Raw genomic sequence first — 18145 nt, forward strand, 5'->3', positions numbered from 1 at the left:
CAGCTTTGGTACATTCATCAGTTAGTTGTGTTGATTAATTAATAATGTGTGTGTGTGAGAGAGAGGGAGAGAGCGTGTGATTAGTTACTGCTGAAAAGGTAAAGTAAGGGATTACTTTTGATATTATTTAATTTATTACAGTTACTTATAAAGTACTTGCCTTAAATACTGTACAAACATTGAACATTCCTGTATAAATCAATTCAGAGAAGCAGAGGAAATGTGTTTTGGTTATATAAATATATTTAGCTGAATAATTCTATTTTTCAACTAAATGTTTTATTTATTGTACGATTGAACTTGCTTAAGAAGCAATTAATGGAGTCATTTATGTCAATATTTGGTATTTATGAAATGTGTCTGCTTTGAAATGGATTGTGTTTTCATGCATAATGTTTGTTATTCCTTTTGTTATATTTTTAGTAATGCTAAAATGTCCTGCTTGGCTTGAATCTAAAGAATTAAGTTTAATTTTCACTGTTTATGCTTTGAATTTTATAGGTATTTTACAATGAATCAAGTAATTAAATTACTTATTGACTAATTAAGTTAACTTTTCAGATATAGTAAGTAAAACGTATTTTAAGTACTATTTTTACGATTTAATTAGTAATTAATGACTTTTTTGAGTAACTTATCTATCTATCTATCTATCTATCTATCTATCTATCTATCTATCTATCTATCTATCTATCTATCTATCTATAACAATAAGGGAAGCTCTGATCGATCAGCCAGAGATCAGTATCGCCCGATAATCATATTTTTATGACTCGATCGGTATTTGCTAATCTGGCCTATCTCATGAACTGATCGCAATTGTTTGTTTACGAGTTTACAAGCAGAGTACATATAAGACCTAGATAAGAGTTCATTAAAAAGAAGTTTAAGAAATTATATGCAACATCTTTCATTTATTCTCTTAGGTAAGGAGAGATCTCCATTTAAGGCTCATACCTGAGAGTAGAAATGTGCTTTATGCATTATAAATCTTAAAGCATCAGAATCGGTACTTGATATCAGCCGGATAACAAGAAATTGGTACTTGTATCGGCTACAATAATCTTGAATGAAACATTCCTAATAACAAATATTGAGATGGGCTTATAATTATTACAACAGCATGTAAATATCTGATTGCGACCACAGGCCATCTGGTTCAGGTGGTATTTATCTTCTGATATTAAGCAGTACATTTGCAAGCTCTGTGTTATTGTTAATCAGAGAATGTGCTTGTATCACTTGAGATTTGTGGTAGAAAATTAGTCCTTATGTGCATGATGCATACTATCATTGTCCATGCAGTAAACAGAACGGAGCCATTTCCCCCAGATTTCTCATCACATTTCTATTGACGTCCTTGGCCTGGTAATTTTTTGATCACCAATTGTCTTTCATTAGATCACTGCTTTACTGCCATCCTAATGGTAAGCAGTGTTCGGCAGGTGTGGCAGCACACTTTTGAACTTGAGTGCCAAAGAATTTAGCTAAACTTCTGTTTGGCCCATAAACACATCCTGATGATGGCTTCTGTACTCGTAACGGGTTGATTGTGGTTGTTAACTTCATATCCCTATTCCAGCAAAGGCTTTTAATTTCATACCACATGTGAGTGTCATTTACGTCTTCATAGACTGTTATTGCTTTTTCAGAGAGAATGGGTAATCCAAAATGATCTGTAAATTTGGGGAAAATAGGTGTGGTAAGGGTCGCGCTCTCATTCTTAGAAGTGATTACCATGCTTAATGCATATTTAGACGTGATTGGCTATGCATAATAGCAGCTGTGGTGAAGTGATTAGGGATTTCAGCGTGCCGTCTGGGTTTTGGGGGCTTTAGACTTTTTTACAGAAAATCATCTCAGCTGTGTCTCAACACCGGCAACCACATGAAATATGTCTTCCATGGTCTGGGGGGTATCAGCTGAGAAAATCACCCAATCGTAAATAAACGTTGCAAATTGATTCACCGGCTGGCCAGTATTGCTTGCGTGCGTGCGTGCGTGCGTGCGTGCGTGCGTGCGTGCGTGCGTGCGTGCGTGCGTGCGTGCGTGCGTGCGTGCGAGAGAGAGAGAGAGAGAGAGAGAGAGAGAGAGAGAGAGAGAGAGAGAGAGAGAGAGAGAGAGAGAGAGAGAGAGAGAGAGAGAGAGAGAGAGAGAGAGAGAGAGAGAGAGAGAGAGAGAAAATGCAGGATGAATAGGCCCACGGGCTCTTGACTAAACAGCAGTGAAGTAGGAGAACTTTTGTTCATGTTGTAGAGAGAAGAGGTATTTGACAGGTATATTTTCTTATACGCAACATTTCAACCGCAAGACAAGTGAAATTCAATTCAGAATTGAAGGAAGCATGAAGGGCTGCGAGGAGCTGATAGATTTGACACTGTTTAAATTGGTTTTCCCAAAGTTAATTTCAGGCCGTGTTGTTTTGACCTCAAACAACGAATAGTGTTGCCACTTTTCAGATGTAATCTCGGGCATTCGTTTCTCATAACTTCCTAAAGAAGAATTCTCTGACACTACTGAAAGCTAGCAGGCTTGCAAACGGGCTCAAATTTGTTCTGCTTTCTCGACTGCAGTCTTATTTGCCTTGAATATCTCTCGCCGGGATCTACGGGGAAATTTTAGCTTAATCTCCTTCTCATAATTTAAAACAAGTGTCCCACACCATTCGATGGTTATTCGAGTATCAGACAGGAGGCCTCGTTGTCAAGGCAACAAGTCACCACAAAGCCGTGCATGCCAGGTGTTGCTCTTTAACATTTACCCCTTTGAAGCTTCTGAACCCCTATGGGGACCTTTTATAGGGGTTGGTTTTCGTCATTATTGCTGCACTTGGCCAGGCACACATTGCCATTCTGCTTGCCATATTGCAACCTCTCACAAACACAGCACCCATCCCTCCCACCCTCCCCCCCACAATCCATATTGTTGACTTTTTTTAAACGGGTCTTAATTTTCCTTTGTTTATGTCTATCTACACAATCTGGCCAATACCCATTCAATAAATACTGTAAATAATAAAACTTTTAACTTTATTTAGGAATGTACTTTTTAGCTCTATTAATCATAATGGTTTAATTATTTTTTTACAATAACCTTTGTTCCCGGACAGACCATTGTGCATACATTTAGTTTATTATTGTTTTAAACCTTTAAACCTTTAAAAAAATTTTTTTTTTCTTTTTTTTTAAAGAAAGGTTATGTTGAAATAAAGAGTATGTATACAACTAGAGCTTCCAACTTGGCCATTCAAAAAACTCCTTAGTGTTTAGTTCAGTATGAGTCTAAATTTTCATTCTTAATGTCTTACAAAGTCTTAAATTTAAAACCTGCAGGAACCCTGAAACAAATTAGTTTACAAATTAAGTTATGTGTCGTAAAATGAAATGACACCGGAGAAAAGAATTGAACAATCAAAGAAAGAAAGGCATGGAAAGTCCAGACAGCAGCTGAAATCTCTCAGTAGTTAGAAAGCAACCCTCTGTCCTTCATCATATCAAATTATTGAATGGAACTTTGACAAGTAACAATTTATAAATCTTTAAAAATGTAATCAAATGAAATTTAAACCATCTCCTTGTTTGTTTTGGAAAAAATTGTTTACTGGTTACAGGTCTTATTTTGAGAAGTACTGTCCAAATAATATTTTTGTGTCATAATTTCTTCAAGTTAAACGTAACCCTTTAATTTTTTGCCATGGTGTTGTGAAGTCCATTTGTAGATTAGCAGTGTTGCCAGGTCTTGTATTTTCCAGCAAAGTTAGACTTTTTACATTGTTATCACCAATGTTTTCTTAGCCATTGTGCTTATTTATGGGAAAACAAATGCAATTTCAGCAGATGTAAAATGGTGTAAAAAAAATATTTTTGGCTGAGGAAGAGCCCTCGTAGTGTAACTTCACCTGAGGCTGTCCCACTGGAACACAGTTTCGACGAAGACTGTCCTACTGCGGAATGCAGTTGGGCTACTTTTTAGGCTTATTTTGAATAGCAATTGTATGGTTTTGTTGCGCTGACCTGGCAACCTTGTGGAAGAGACTACACCTTTCATTCACTTTGAGACATGCAGAACATGCAAACTGTGTAGCTAGCAGTCTTTTGCAGTTTCACAGAACCTAATCCACATCATGATTTGATTAAGTGTATGCCTCTGCATTTGTTTATTCATCCAAGTTTTGCCTAAATCTTTGAAGTTTTGTGAGTTAAAGTGCAAATTCCATGTGTATGCCTGAGTTCCTCTATTTTTTCTTCATTTTATAGAGCCATATATTTTTGAATGTGTGTATGGAAGGATAAATACATTTGACAAAATACAAACATGTCTGTGGAATTTATGAATCTGTGAAACAGAAGGAAAGGCCTGTGTTTTGGTCCCCCAACTTTGGGTTTCCAGACCAGGGTCATCTTAATTATGTGAGAAGCAACAGATGTAGGGCAGCTTAGTGTGGTGTGCAGCTGTAGAAACCCACGGTGATTTAAACGCATTAAAAAGTATTGCCTCATCTACCACCACACTATATAGTTGATGCCATGTTAATTATTGCTTTTAAATATAACTTTTGGGTTTTGTGTTCCAATTGTATATAGTGGGTGTATCAGTTTCAGAGCTCCCTCCTCACTTTGGGGGGTTTTAATCATCAAAATGAGTTCTTGTTGCTTGATAGCTTCAGTCATCAGTCTTATCAGGATCCTGAATAAAGTCTATCTTGATGCCAGACTGGAAAATGCTGAAAATAGAACAGTTTGATACCAGACATGTTTCTTCCAGGCGACTGCCTTTCATGGTCTGTTGTTTAAATATTGGAAAAGTAAGATCCATCCCAAAGCCAGAATGTTCCATATTTAAACAAAAATAAATATATAGACAAAATAATGTACTAAAATATTAATATTTATAAAAACATTGTCAGTCAAAAATTTTTTTATCGGAAATAACATATGAGGCTAAAATAAGTATCTAAGATGGGGAAATTGTGATTTAAATGTGCCACAGTGAGCATTGATTCAATAAGTTCAATTGTTCTAGTAGTGTCAAAAATGTAGATATTTCAATAAGTATCCATATTGGAACATTTAAAGTGATTTCGATCTTTCTTTTGGTTAGTATTGATACCAAATCTCTTACTGTCTCCCTCACCAGCAGCAGTACACAGACCTATCTTGTTTGTATACAGTGGCAGATCTCCTTAACTAGATAGTCTTTTTGGCGCAGTATTGAAAATCTACCTCACAGTATCAAAAATGGTATTGAATATTAATATTTATCATCGTGACAACACTGTCTAGAAGGTATGTGGCTAAGATTGGGGATGGGTTTCGTTAAGGTTTTAATGGTATTACTTTTATCTATACCACTTATCGGTTCGGTACTTTAAGGATCCTCTTATCTGTACTTTTTGTTGTGTTTTTTTGTAACCACTTTATATTATTATTATTATTATTATTTATTAAAATAAATTTGTTAATTTATTAATTTGTTAATAAGTTTGTTGGAAAATGACTCTCTGTTTTTACCCGTTTAACATGTTTGCTTTTTCTGGCAGAAGTTGGGATCTTTTTAGGTTCATTGTGCTCCCTGCAATTGAAACTGCCCTCTTTGAGTTGCAAAATGCAGTTAAATAATCAGATGGGGCTATGGGTGCTTGGATTGAAAAGATCTAAAAGAAAAGATGAAAGAATGGATTTTCAACTGATCAATGCTACCAGTTAAATGGTTAAAAATATATTATTTTTTATTTTGTATATTTTAAATTTTGCTGCTGATGAATTTTAAATTCATGTGCAGCTTGGCATAGGATGATAACCGTTATCAAGGTATACAGCAAATTTTTTTTTTGTTTTTTTTTTTGGCTTAGATTTTTAGGACCACAGTATTTCCAGCAGAAAGGATATCCAAAGATGCCATTATAAATTGTAAAAAAAATCTGTGTTTTTAAAACTAATGAAGACAGCAGAAGTCAGTGATTCATTTTCACTATTAAGCCTGACATGTTTACTGCTCCAAAATACTTTAGATGTTTCCCAAAATAAAATATATTGTGTTCAATAGAGATAAAAGTTGTAGTTTTTAACCAGACATTTAAAATGAACTTATTTTAGAGCCATAATCACAATACAGTAACACTGTGATATTTTTATCCAAGGTTATCATACCGTTAGAATCTTATACCAGCCCATGCCTATGTGCAACACATATTTGTTAACTTGTGGCCGTGGGGCGGTAACATGTGCAATTAAAGATGTAACCTATTTTGCCAAAGAGGCTAGATGAAAAGAGCATATGAAAGAAGGATATTGCTGGTCACAGTTTGATAACAAATCAGCGCTGATGGTGATTGCCTTTCTCCTGGAACCATGTCATAAACTCCTCCTTCTCTTGGCACAAAAGAAGCCACAAAAGCAAAGCTTTTTGTAATCTTCTCTGTGGAACGTCGGAACGTCATTAATCTACGAATCAAACAAATCCAATGATTTTCTTTACTTTGCATAATGATATCTTGGCAGTAAGACAAGTTAAAAATTAGTTAAACAATTTTATGACTTTTTTTTCTATGAAATGAAAAGTTTGGTTTTTAGCATATTTTAAATGGTCGTAAGGCATTTTTAACCCAAATATAGGACCTCTCATCTTTGACCTCTATATAATTACATTTGCAAGTGTCTAAAGCCACACTACCAACTTGTTTAATTGTAAAAAAAAATGTTTAAAATGAGCTTTTCTTATTCACTATATAAAAAGATTGATGTTGGTTCCTTTTGCACATTCTCATTAAACTGGATCCACTTTGTAAAACATGTCTGCTCTGGGTTTAGTTCTGTACTCTTTCAACAAGTTCCCATTGGGCCCCTGCTTCTGCAGTGCAGGTGGGATCCATCTTATCACCACCTTGATCTCTGCGACATCCACCCAATCCCACCCCAATCAGAGAGAGCCCCGAACTCCAACCATGCCTGAGGTCTGTCTCTAGACTCTTAATTTCCCATTTCTCTCATGCATTCCTGTGGGTCTGATTTAATTAAGCTATTTGTCAGTGGCTCTGCGCTCTCTCTGATATCTGTGCTGGCATTGCAGACGGGTTGGGAAGCCTGGGTCATCAAATGCATCAAGCCAACTTGCAGAATGTGTGTTTGTTTTGGCTCACTGCCGTGCCATTGTGTTCTGCCCCAGCGTTCAGGCTGACGTTGGTTTGTTTGTTCCATAGAGATCAGGCACAAGGGAGATTTCATTAAGAAAATATCTAGTTTATTTTGTTCCCAGCTCATACCCAGGACACATCCTGAGCCTATAGTTTGTATTAGTCAGGGAACATCTCTTATAATGATGTTTGTGTACAGTAGTGTTTAAGCTGGGCTGTTCAACTCGTTCTTATCCCCAAGACTTTATTTTAAGGTTTGGCTGTGGTTTTGTTGTCTTGATAGATAATTAATGCTATTAAATTGCAATTGTTTTTTTGGAAATGTTTAATAATTGAGTTGGAAATTTAATAATAAAGTTGGAAAGTTTGATAATTGGTCTGAAACTATACATTATTAAACAACAACAACATTTCTGACATTTGAAAGAGCAAGATTTCAGATTTTCTTTCAAGGAAAATGGTTTCACACTGTCTACAACAGACATAAGCGGTTTGACAAATATTGATATTCTGATAAATATTGATTCTGTAATATTTAAAACGATAAGATCTTGCTTTTGGTTAGTATTGATGTCGGCTTTGCTTTCTCTTGCTCTCTGTCTTACCAGCAGCAGTACACAGAACTATATCTGGTCACAGACCTATATCACAATTACACACACAGTGAAATTGTGGACAGTTTATGAGTTTTAAGTAGTTAAAGCGCTGTAAATACTCGCGATCGCCTCCCTCGCGACAGAGCGCATATGAGGTAAATGACGTCAGTATAACCGGTTATGATTATTACTGAACCGATATCGAATTGTCCGCGTCCGCATCGCAGTGCACCGAAGAAACTATTAATTTTGTCACCCCTATATATATATATATATATATATATATATATATATATATATATATATATATATATATATATATATATATATATATATATATATAAATATATTGTTTAATATAAAGTATTTTGCCAGATGCCTTGAATAGCTTTAATTGTAAAGAATGTATCTAAAATGTTTGGGGTGATTTTTGTCTGTGAAACATATCCTTAGTGCACATCAATAAAAGTAATGTTCAAGCATATATTAATAGGAGAAAAAAATAATTAAACAGTGTTTTGTTTCTATGGAGTTAAACTGTATTCTTGCACAGAAATTGAATAATCTTCTCAGTCTTTGCTGAAATAACAATACATTTTATTTAAAGACACCTTTCTTGACACTCCTTGTCATCGTAAGAGAGAGCAACGGCAGTCAGTTCAAATAAAAACACAATATAAAAGTCAGTAGAATACAGTACAATTTTAAAGTGTAGTTAAGTGTAGCTGTTCTAAACAGATGTGTTTTGAGTTTAGATTTGGCAGACGGGGGAACAGTGAGGTAAATAGAAGAAGATCTGAGTGTTTGAAAGGTGTGGCGATATGAACAAGATTAGTATGGTATGGAGGATAAGGTATAAATGAAATAACCTTTACTGAAGCTACAAACAATATTTATTGCTCATGAATGCTTCAAATTCTCTTGAAATGTTTACACAGTGGCATGATTTAAAAATATGTGGAAATTACAGCTTTGTAATTAATCAAACCATTTTATTCTTTTAGTAAGATTTGAAACATTTGATACATTAATTACTTATAATAAAACAACAGAATCTCATGTTTAATGGCTTATTATAAAAAATGTTAGGTATGTTTGCATATAAATAGTGATACAGTGTACCAATATGCAGTTCTGCCATTGACCTATGTTATTTCAAAACCTCTTGCTTACTCATATGGAACACAAAATGAAATGTTTAGATTTTTTTCAGTGTGTACAAATAAAATCAATAGTTTTGGACCTCTGAAGTCTTCAAGATATCATTTATTTTCATTTCTTTCACTGTAGACAAATGCCCCTTTTACAGTCACATCGGTGCAACATCTGGAAAATTTTCAGATCGACTTTACCAGTAGATTCAAAAAAGAGCTATTCACACAGGCAAGGTCATTTCAGAATTTTTCTGGAAAATACTGTAAACACATCTATTTAATACCGGTAAATTCGGACATCATTAACCAGAAATGATCTCTAAACGACTGTGCCTGTATTTGTAAGCATTTGACTACACTACAAATTCTGTTTGGATAAGTTTTGTGAACAACTTCGATGAAAACGTACTGTATGGAGGAACACTTTCGCATGTCGAGATGTACATAATATATGTGTGTGTGCTGGTGCTCACCAGCTGCTTCACGTGCACACGTTTTAAGCAACTGAAGATAGCACAGCTTGAAGGTAAACTAACAACGGTTTATCATAAGCATTTTATTGATAATTGTTTGCACAGTTGGCATTAAGAAGAAACATAGAGATATTATCTGACTACTTCTAGCAGCTAAATGTTTCGGGAAAAATAAAGGCTTTTATTTTCATAAACAACGTGGATGTGAATGCGTCTGAGTGTTCTGATTGGCTGAATTAGACGTCTTACATCAGTGTGAACGTGCTCTTTCCGGCAATCTTCCCTCTGCATTCACGCATCGCAGCATTCCGGCAGATTACCGGTATTGTTACAACTTCTCTTTCCGGAAAATTACTGAAACAAATTTACCAGTATTTTCAAAAAGGGCCTGTTCACACTTACAGAACTTTCCAGGAAATTGCCGGTATTTTTCTGGAAAGGTCTGTATGTGTGAAAGGGGCTAAAGTCAGAAATTAGTATTTTGGGGAAAAATATTCCTGTACATTTTGTCCTGGTTTTCACAAGCTATCTAGTGCACAAGTCACATGGGCCACTTTTACTTTACTTTGAAGCATCTTTAATTATTCAAAATATAGTATCATGATAAAAATCGCTGAGCTCTATAAAAATCACCTGTTGTGTGAAAAAGAGAAAGTCATTTGGAACAATGTGTGAGAAAGTAAACAGTGAGCAAATGATTTCTTCAAACTACAGTGGATTGTTGACCAAAGGTGCCCAAACCTCTTGTTCAGAAGGAAATATGTGTGAATATGAGTTCTGAAGCCACATGATTTGCCTATATATATTTGCCTAACGAGTCAGTGATGTACACCTTATAAATTCAACAACCTACATCACTTTCTCTGTTTGCTTGTGTACGTCATTTAGAAGCTTCCAAAGTTCCCATTCTCTTTTAAATGAAAAATGATCTTTTCCCTAGCATAGAGTTCAACGAGTGCACCATATACAGTCCACGCTTTAAGTCGTATATTGGCCTAGGGTCAGATGCAACCAGTTTTCCCCTTTTTAATCCAGTTAATCCGGATGACGTCCTTCCACAACCACCAGCCAGGTACCTGCTAGTATTTATTTACTTGGTTTGCATGAGCTGTTTGGTTTGAGAAGCACCTCTTGAGTGGATATATGACAAACACAAGCATGTGACTAGAAATACCCTAACTACTAATCCTAAACCCGACAATCAGGTTTTATGATTTTATTGTCAGAGATGGCAGAATGAGATAAAATTTGTTGATAAAAGATGAGAGATAATAAAACAGCTGGCCAAATATACGTTTCACCTCTGGTCAAACCTTGCTTTGGCTGTAGATTAGCTTGTATGATGATGTAAGTTATTATCACAATATTACCTTAAAATGCAAAAAAAGGTTATTTTATCAGCGGTAATACTACAAATACTCTCTTGTTTTTAATTCCTATACATTTCTGCATATAACAGTAAAAAATGCTTAAAACAAATTGCAAAATCTTTAGAATTATGTGTTAAGGTTAGTTAAAGCAACTTAATTTATTTATTTGAAACATTTCTGATGTTTGACTTATCAAGCATTAAATTAAACAACTGATATCACTAAAGACTAATAAATGCTGTTGTAGTTTTAATTGTGAGTTTAGGTATTTTGACTCATCTCAGTCAATATGTATATGCCATTAGTCATATTTGATATGTAAATTTTTATAATATCATAAATTATTATTATTATTATTATTATTATTATTGTTATTATATATTTAATATAATAAAATAAGTGAGTCTTTGAGTATTTTGGTGCTGTTATGAAAAACAGTGCCATAACAACAATATTAATATCCTTAAAAGGTACTCTTAAGCCTCCTTTCCACTGCACACGACAAACGACAAGCAACAGACCGGAAGTCATTCATTTCCAATGGAGAGTAGTCCGGGAGCTGCGTGGAGTTCCGATCATCTAGGAATTCGGTAAATACTTTCAGTATTTTCTTAGCTTGAACTGACCCGATCTAATCCTGTTTATATTAATTGAACCTGCTTTTGACCAGGTTTAAGCTACCAGAACTGTTGCTATGACAACAACTCTCGGATCAGTTTTTAAGAACGAAACGATCCTGGATTATGTAAAATCGTCAATAACCAAATCCAGCTAACTGAGTAATCCATGTACATGTACGTTTAGTTGCATGTTTCAGGTGACCAATCCACTAGAGGGCGCTGTTTATATTTTTGCTAATCTGAAAATGTTACTGGAGGCTGTGTTTTGTATTGCATTTCTAATGTTATTCTCGTACACATACACAAGAAGGCTGGGCTTGACCTGCAGATCACCTAGCAAAACACTGACCTAAAGCCAACCAATAGTGTTTTCAAAAGCAAACATAAAAAGTGATCTTCAGCTGCTTAGTTTTACCTTGATTTGCATAGCTTTTATCTTTTATTTGTTTTTTTGTCTTGTTTGTTTTTTTGGAGAACTGCACTAAATAATCCTTTATTCATCAATAATATATCCCTGTAAATATCATTTGTGTGAAAAGGAAAAAAGTTTACATGTTTGATTGCATTTTAACATCATACGGTTAATTCATAACACTCATTTTACAACATGTTGAAATTAGAGCTGCACAATATATCATTTCTGCATCTATATCGCAATGTGCACATCCACAAAAGTTACAATGTAGCATTGGCCAATGTCCAGTCGTAATTATAGTTGAACAGGAACAATAGTTTGTCTTTGCAAAGTATATCCACAACGTAGTGAAAGTTTATAATTTGGATGTTACTAGACCTGTGATTTATTATTAAGAATTTCTATAGAGCACAAGAAAGTTATAACACTTGTAGCTTCAGATTACAAAGATTTTTTAAATATTTATTTATTAAATAAAGACTAATTAAGATATGTGATTGAATCCTACAAAACTTGTCAGAAAATAAGAAAAATAGCAATGTTTGTTTCATTTGCTTCTTTGCTCTTTTGAATTTATCTAGTTGTGTAATTTGAATATTATGCAGAATTATTCCAATTATCAAAAAAAATATTAAAAAAAGATATTTAAATAATCTGGTGAAATTGCATTTATTGCTAAATCAATTGCTAAAAAACAAAATATTGATAATGTTTTTCCATCATCGTGCAGCCCTAGTTGAAATATGTTTTTGCAGTTTCACAAAATGTAGGCTGAAGCACGTATTTCCTGTGTTGTGCTTGTTCACTTTCAAGATGTTTTGTATTATTGAATATCAACACATGTCTACTGTTGATATTGTATACATCTTGAAGCACATCTCATTTATCGTTTGTGACAGGACACAAGCCTCCTCAGATGGCGCTGGAGACATGGCTGTGCCTCTGTAAAGACCAGGCCTACTGTACTGTCACCTCCAATGGAGAGGGCGAGCGGAGTCCTCTGATTCGATATGATGGCTCTTTAAGTCTTGTTTCTTCTTTTAGTCTGGCACACACCGTCTCCTTCCTACTGTGGTGTTAAGTTGAATGCGCCCCTGTGAGCTGCTAGTGCGTTATTCCAGTGGCGTGTGTTGCAGCGGCTGCAGGTTAACTGCAGGATCCATCTCTGATCTGACAGGCCTTCGCTGGATGAAACCAGCCACCCAGAGAAGCTTTGTTCAGTGTGAGGTCTGTTAAATCTTATACTCGGAGCTCCAGCTGCTGGAATGAGAACACAGCTTGTCTCCTCAGATTTTATTCTAGGGACTAGAAAATCATTTTGGAATCGTTCTTTAAAGAGAACTGTTGGTTGGAACACATTAACTGTAGTGGAAGTCATAGTTTTTTAAATAATATAGCTTTTGAGTTTGATTACTACGTAAAATATTAATGGAATCTTTAGTTTTTAAAGAATATATTTCATTATAATTTAAAAATAATGTATTTCTAATATTGTTTGAATAGAGAACTTAACTCTTTCACTCGTGAGTTTTAAATACTCCAACTGACCCTCCTGTGTGTGTGTTTTTTTTTTTTTGTGATTGTTACTTAGAATTCATTGTGTTCCCAAAGTTCCCATGGCGATGCGTCAAGTTATTCACGTTACCCACCATCCCCATTTTGTTTCTTTTTTTTTTATTTTTTTTTTTACTTTTCTCTAAATATTGACAAGTGTTCTAATTATATTGTGAAACTTCTCTGAAACTCCGATTTTCAAATATGTGATAAAACATATATTTTGTTTTTTAAACAGCTTAATAATGATCGTATTATTTGTTATATGACGGGTAATGGGTACTGCCATTGTTGCTAGAAGAGATACAGCTGTGATTGTAATTTAATGAGAAGTATTTATATTATTTATTAAGTTACACATTAATTGTATTTTCTTAGCTTGATGAGATGCATCTGAGGATATAATAAAATTTTATTAGATTATGCTGTATTGACGGGAGTATACTTGGCTGAGTGCTCAATCTAGCATAATGTAATAAAATTGTACTTTACTAGATCATGCTACAGTATATTGACTTCAGTATCCTTAGCTGTATCCCATCTAGACTTCACCCTCTATTGCAGCGTGGTGAAGACTAGATAGGATAAGCTGAGGATACTCGCGTCAATAAAGCATCATTTTTGTGACTCTGTACAACAAATAATATTTTTACGTTACTGTGTCGGGTTAGGTTTAGGGTTGAGGTAGGGATAGATTCTAATAAAATGCAATGAATGAGTAATTTAATACAAAAATATTCATTGTTCTCGTTAACTTCCAATCACAGCTGTATCCCTTCTAGCAACAACTACAGGAGAGATCCAAGCTGTTAGATTTGTCATGTTAATTTATAATTTTTTACATGAAGGTAACAGCTGTGAGAAGAAATAGAGAAAATAGAGAAAATATTCCAGTAACATAAACAGTGTATATTAGGGGTGTAACGATACACTCAGCTCACGATACGATGTGTATCACGATATAATGTTCACGATTCGATATGTATCACGATATTTGGAATAAAAAATTGAAAATTAAACTGAAATGCAAATTTTACCAAGTAAACTATTTTTTATGTATTTCTTTTGTCATTCTGACTAGTCGAATTATAATTATGACTAGTCAAAATATAATTAGAGATATCTCTAAATATATTTATGGATAGTCAGAACTAAGGTTTAAATGCTAAAATGGCTTGCCATACGCACGCGTCTATCAAAGTCCGCCCTCTGTAGTAACAGCTCACGGTCAGCTTACGTCATGTGTGATTTTGCGGCGGGAACATTATATGAAGACAGAATGATATTTTAGGGTGAATTGTACCTTATAAATACAGTATGTGACTCTTTCAACACCATTAGGAGGTATCCCTGTCGCTGTGCAAAGTATGTAAATCACTGTGAAGACTTTAAAACTTTGGATCTTTGACCCAGTATGCATGTCAAAAAGCGGACAAGTCTAAAGCAATGACTGTACAACCGAAATGTTGCCAGACGTCTGATTTTGAGAGGATGGGCCTTTCTCTATTTCAGGTCCACTCATCTTGGTCTGCTAACATTACTGCTGCTGCAATCTGAACTCGCGTGCGACAGCAGGTGGAACGTAGCTCACGTGCAAACAGCTCAACTAATAAGAGAAAACGGACGTCATATCGTAATCAAATCGTCATAACGCCACGATGCATATTGTGACATTTTTGCATCGCAATAAATCGTAAAACGATAAAACGATAAATCGTTACACCCCTAGTGTATATTTTATGTGAACAAAGCACATCGTCCAGTTATATTGAAAAAGAATTATTATTGCCATCTCCATTGACATTTGCGTGTATTTTACAAAGCTTAAATGGTCAGTTTTGCTTGTAGTTATGTGTTTGAATGTCTGAAACCTTAAATATATATTATTTGTTTTAAAGCAAGGGTAAATTGTGATTTATGACTAGCGCTGCGCACCTTTCTGCGCCTCAGCGTGTGTGTCAGATTTGAATTTTAGCTGGTGATGACATGCGCTCTGAACGTTTTAATCACACCGGTGTCATTGTAAGCTTCAGGGACAAGCCAAGACTGATCACAGCGGTGTGATCGTATGTGTGAAAGGGTTAATGATTGCGCCCCATTTGATTTATTTCATTTATGATAATATGGGCCAAAGAAAATGTTTTCAAGCATCAAAAAACTGTTATGCAGCTTTAATTATTTTTTTGTTTGCAGTTTATTATGCATGTTTAATTGTATAATACCAAAAAGATCATACTTTTTTAATCATGATTTACAGAGATAACATAAAGTGCAACAATATAGTTTATATGTTTTGTATAAACAAAACAAAACAAAACATTTATTGCAATGTTGTCTTTATACATAACAACTTTTAATTATTTATTTGCATGTTGTAGGTACATGACATGTGTATTTTTTTGTACAAAAGAATTATAAATAAACAATTTCACTGAATGAAATGAAATTCTTTCACTCATATTTTGACTTAAGTTATTTATAAAAATAATAAACAGGGTATCTGCGGGGTCTTAAAGTCCTAAAATGTCTTAAAAGCTTAACTTTAGGCCTTAAAAGTCCTAAATCTACTGAAATATTGTGTTGTAGGTCTTAAAAGGTTTTTTAACAGGTCTTAATTTTTCTTTATGTATAGCTGCCTAATCTGGTTATTAACACCCATGTAATCACCAACAATCCTTTTAACAAATAATTATTAACATTGTTCAATTTTAAAGCAGCGTTTAATTACTTTCCTTATAGTAACATTTGCTTAAAAGTTTATTTTTATTTACTCCATTTATTTACTTTTGAGGATACTGACCAGACCTATATTTTTAATATTAAATTATTATTATTGTAGACTGAAGTAATTGACAACTATTTTTTTGTTCTATTCATGGAAAGGGTAATAGGATTTGTGAATGGATATATTTGAAAATTAATAAAAGAATATGCTAACTAAATTATTATTAGTGTGTTTAATGTATTAAATTAAAAATGTAAACATTTTTGACAGTGCAAGTGAAAATAGTTTCTAACAGGGATATTCGAAAAAAATCCTTAGCATTTAGCCTAATGTATAAGTCTAAAAATTTATTCATAATAGTCTTAATGTCTTAAATTTAACTTGATGAAACCTGAAGGAAAAAATTACTTGCATTTTAATTTTCTTTAAAAATGATCTGTGTTTTAAATTTGATGCACACTCAAAAGTAGGACATATACATTTTAACTTTTATTTTATTTTAGTCACACTTATCGTTAAGTTAAAGCTTCCAACATTTAATAATCCCAGCTAACATTTCTTGTTATTTGCATCTCCTTCAGCTGATTTCCTGTGATTTTTGAAATATCTGTTATAGTCACACAATCGTGTCATCTCATATTTACTCCATTCTGCTGATGTTGTGCCGTTTACATTTGCTGACTCGCATGATTCAGGCTGCTGGTCAAACAAAAGCCGGCGTTTAGGTGATGATGAAAAAATCATTGCCACTTGTTTAGTGCTCCTTTTGTTCTTTGTTTTGACCACAGCTCTACAATCAGCCATTGAATCCAGAAGTAAAGCAAGCAGAGCAGAAAGGAGAAGCGGAGGCTTTTCAAACATGTGTGCTGTAAATCTAGCGCTGCTCTGTTGTGTCAGACAGTCTGAGTCATTGTTCTGGCAGATGTCTGTCCGCTCACCTTTGACCCCTTCGCTTGAGGCCACAGCAACTGCCCCGTCTAAGAGGACTGTTAAACCATAGGCGGGTTTTTTCCTTTTTGTCATTTTGAAAATGTGGACATGTGTCAATTAAGTTGGAGACATTGCACAGACGTTGGTTATATGGCTACTGAATTTATCATCGTTTATGTCTTTTAAACCATGACCATGTGGGAAGCATTGTGTGTGTGTGTCTGTCTGTCTGTCTGTCTGTGTTTTTCCCAGTGGAAATTGAGGGTATTCTTTCAATATGCAACTCATTTATTCAAGTTTTCTCCATATTCATTAGTGCTAATATAGCATCAACACCTGGTCCAGCTGGTGACAGCAGTGTGTGTGTGTGTGTGTGCGCATAAACACTCTGAATGTTAGACTTTTTGTATTCACGCCCCTCTAACCTCCCCTGACTGGGCTTTTTTCGCACTAGTTGAATATAAATTTTCTTTCAACTTGCTTTTCAACATTAAAATATGTGAAAATAATGTATGTATTTGAAAGGGGAAAAAGACTATATCCTACCCAAAGTTATTTATTATATAATATTAATCAGCTATTTATTTACTGTTTTGCCGGCAAGGAGTTCTTAATTATTTAAATATAATATATTCAAATATAATATAATCACACAAGTACAAGTCATAAGTAGGGTATCTTGTTTCTTTTGAACATAAAGCATATTGACTATCACAAAAAGCTACATTTACATGCAGAACATACAGTATACAATATATTTTTGCCTATTATTAATTTTGCATTCTCTAACATATCTACTTGATATATGCACCTTTCAGTTTAAAAGTAAACTGGTTTCTGTGTATGGAATAAGAATATATTAGTGAAATAAATGGGATAGCTGTTTGCAGTGTAGTCCAATATGCTTCTATTTAATGAATTGGGAAACTATAAAAGGAATATAGGGGTTTGCAAGATCGAGCATCAAAATAAGTTATGAGATTTAAATGATGAATAAAGAAAACAAATTTACAAAATTCAATAAAAAATCAAGTGCAACTAAACTAAGTAGACATATTTGTTAGCTTGTTGAAATTCAGCTTTAAAACCAACAGTAAATTGTGGTAAAAACCCACTCTTATGTCGGTATCATGACATTTTTCCAGTTAAACAGGATTTTCAAGGAAATTTTCTTGG

At 34.3% G+C, this 18145-nt stretch overlaps 1 protein-coding gene across 2 annotated transcripts in view; it reads left to right on the plus strand.

Moving 5' to 3' along the window:
- tanc2a (tetratricopeptide repeat, ankyrin repeat and coiled-coil containing 2a) overlaps positions 1–18145 on the plus strand; it is a 248094-nt gene that overhangs the window by 607 nt on the left and 229342 nt on the right. The gene's annotated exons all lie outside the window — the stretch shown is intronic.

Source organism: Danio rerio, chromosome 3 (assembly GCF_049306965.1).
Source record: "Danio rerio strain Tuebingen ecotype United States chromosome 3, GRCz12tu, whole genome shotgun sequence".
NCBI lineage: Eukaryota > Metazoa > Chordata > Actinopteri > Cypriniformes > Danionidae > Danio > Danio rerio.